Consider the following 3,355-nt stretch of genomic DNA (forward strand, 5'->3'; position numbering starts at 1 on the left):
ATGCTGCAAAATGGAAGCGTTTCTTTATGTTGATTATTAAGCTAGACACGATGTTTGAAAAATATGATGAATAAGAATTTTCGGAATCCCATGTATTCCTTATGGGGAATCAACTTCAACATCACTTTACGACTGATCCAATGGAAGTTTCGACTTTTCCGCTGGTCAAACACATCCTCAAACTGCCCTCTTGCCTTGATATATTTTTCTATGCCATCGAAAGTTTGATATTCACAAAATAACAAAATCAAATAATACTTCCATAAGCGCAATGCATTTCTCCTTGCCTCCTACGTGCATCCTGGCAGTGTTGCCAAACCTGATGCGCATAAAAGAGCTAAATTTCACTTTAAATGAAGCCGAAGTTGACTTTCAAGGAGTTAGATTTACGAAGGCTGGATAAAGTGCTTCCTAGGGTAATTTTAGGAGTTAACGCGCTGTTATTATAGTTAGCTTTAAAGTAATGACAATTTATTATCAGTTTTCCGGCGTCATCACCCATCTCAATAATCCACCGATGGTCGTATGAAATCGCAATAAAGGATTCCCGAATAACAATATTATGTCATCTCCACGGCGCTATAAAAAAGTAGCTGGGGAGGTAAGAGGGGAATGACGCAGCCAATATAACAATATCACGTCACGTGCAAAATGTATACCCATGGCAAAAGTTGGTCTATTTGGGCCGGAGTCATTGATGGCATCATAAATGCGCCCCAGTTCACAGCCAAACTATTACACGAAAGTGCCAGATCTGGTTCCAAAAGAGCCAAGTTGGTACGCAAGAACAGAGGGCATGATGGGGTTGTATTCATGCGCAGGGTGACAAATACGTGCTATGAAGCCAATAGCACGGTAATTGCTATAGTTTGGCAGTGTGCAAAAAATACTATGTAAAAAAAATTCAGATCCTTAACTTGAGAAGTTTCATTTTGCTTCAGTGTTTCATTCTTAAATCTATAAGTTCTATACCTGGTGGAGGCACACAGTGGTTCGGATTCCACTTTAAATTGTAGGTCCAGTCCCGATTAGCCTTATTGTGCATAAAGTGGACACCAAATCAATCGATCAATCATTAAATCTATAAAAATTGTATTTTTCTTTCCTTTCATTTTAGCAAATTGAATAACATGCTAAAGTAAATGGTAGCTTGTTTTAAGCAGCTGTCACTGAGGTCATGCCTTACACCAAGGACGTATTTAGGGGGGGGGGCTCAAGATCTAAAATTAGTAATGAAAAATATATTCGTTTGTGGTATAATTTCCTCTGAACTTATTGGAAGACAAGGATTACATTGGAATCATAGGGCTTTGAAGGACAGGAAGGGCATATTTAGGGGGATCCAGGGGTCGGGACCCTGCGAAAGACTGACCAAGTACAAATATTTAGTAATGAAAATATTAACATTTGTTGCATAATCTATGGTTATTAATTTCCTCTGAATCCTTTTAGAAGGCAAGGATTATATTGGGATCATACAGCTTTGAATGGCATTACAAAGAAGATTTATGTACAGTACTACTCAAAATAATATGCATAAAATATTAATCAGAAACTTACTTTTCTCCAACTACATGTAACATCATTTTTTGTTATTCGATAAATATTCAATTTTTCGTCTATTTGACATTAATTTCATTGCCAGGGGCCAGGGCACTTGTTTTTATGTATATTATTCCTATCTTAACTACAGGTAAGCTACGTAATGGATATGCGCTGTTCTATATCAATTCTTATACATTATTTTTACATAATTGTGTAATAATAATATAATATTAATTAATTAATTTATTTATTTATTAACGCCTTGTTTTAAATGGCGGAGTTAAGGCCGTACAAAGCCTTTTCTTCCACTCAACCATACACATAAAATTATACAATTAGTATTAATTTGATTTAATTTAATTATTTTAAATGAAGCATTATTATTATTACTACTCCTGAGACACTTGGTTCGGACCCCCCCCCTCCCGAAACATATTTCTAGTTACGTGCCTGCCTTACACCTCAAATTCCGGAAATTTATAAAACAGAGATGAATTTTCTGTAATCCGTATTTTAACTTCTTTAAAGTCAGGTGATTATTAAAATCGATGAAAATAAGAAAAAAGACCTAGAATGATTTTACAAAAAAGGAACCTTCTAAGAGACAATTGTGCAGCCTGCTGATGGAATGGCAAAATGTAAATGCATCGGCCGGGAATCGAACCCGGGCCGCCCGCGTGGCAGGCGAGCATTCTACCACTGAACCACCGATGCTTAAAGTATAAGTGCTACCTGGGACAATTCAAATCGAGGAGGCAGAAGAAAGGAGAATAGAAAGTATCTATTCTCTCTTTTTACGCTTCAAAAATCTCCAGTGTGAACGAAGTTCATTCAAATAACCAACAGATGGCGTAGCAAGTCATTTTGAAATAGAGTCAACGTAATGCAAGAACTACAATGCAATGCGGAGGGTCCAGATATGTGGGAGGCTCGATATGTTTTCTCTCTGTGTTTCTGAAATTTTGTATAATCCCATAAATTCAACAGATAGTGTCGCTTATTTAAGAAAATGGATTTACGGAACAGAAATCTGTCTCCCAGTAATATATGACAACGTCTGCGATAATAAGCAGTGTCTCAGCCAGAGGGGTCCGGGCAACTTGACATATGGGTCTCCTCCGAAGTACAGAATTAACTTACTCACAAATGGCAATCGATATTAAAATTCTCTCATTTCATGCCTTTATATCTACGTAGTTTATCGTAAACGTGGCCTCAATATGAAATTGAAATAAGATCATTGTCCACACCTCTTATGTTTTACTTCAAAGGGGTCCAAAAACTCAGGAAGTGGAGCCCAGGAGCGATTATTTTGCCCTTAGGCCCAGTTGCCCATATTCCGCCATGGGCGTATACAGTGCTCGAAGTGAAAATTCCTAGCTGCGAATTTGCTTGTTCGAGTTAGAGGGATAGAACGATGATTTATTAACAAAATGGTTCTTGTTTCATGAAAAAATCTCAAAGAAATATGAGTGGTCTATTGAAAAGAAATAATATTGAGGTCCATTAACATCGAAATTAAACACCGTGCTTTTTTTTTTTTTTTTTTTTGTGGGGCTTCCAATCGGCATTTCATTGAGTGACAAATTTTCAGTGAATAAAGTCCCATCGCCGCTTTATTATCTATCTCTCAAGACTGGAGCCCGTTGCTATTTCCTCGTAGCGGACTGCAGCCGGACCCTGTGGCCGAGTGGTTAGCACATCGCGCTGCGAACGCCAAGGGTCCCGGGTTGGAATCCCGCTCGGACTTGGTTGTTTGTGAATGTCCATTCATCAATTTCATAGTTTCATCACTCATCCCCATCTTCGC

At 37.9% G+C, this 3,355-nt stretch overlaps 1 non-coding gene across 1 annotated transcript; it reads right to left on the reverse strand.

The window, feature by feature from the left end:
* Positions 1 to 2,188: 2,188 nt before the first annotated feature.
* On the reverse strand, positions 2,189 to 2,259 carry TRNAG-GCC (transfer RNA glycine (anticodon GCC)). The gene has a single exon. It is a non-coding gene; the product is annotated as a tRNA-Gly (tRNA).
* Between the last annotated feature and the right edge of the window lie 1,096 nt (positions 2,260 to 3,355).

Source organism: Lepisma saccharinum, chromosome 25, assembly GCF_977018435.1.
Source record: "Lepisma saccharinum chromosome 25, izLepSacc3.1, whole genome shotgun sequence".
NCBI lineage: Eukaryota > Metazoa > Arthropoda > Insecta > Zygentoma > Lepismatidae > Lepisma > Lepisma saccharinum.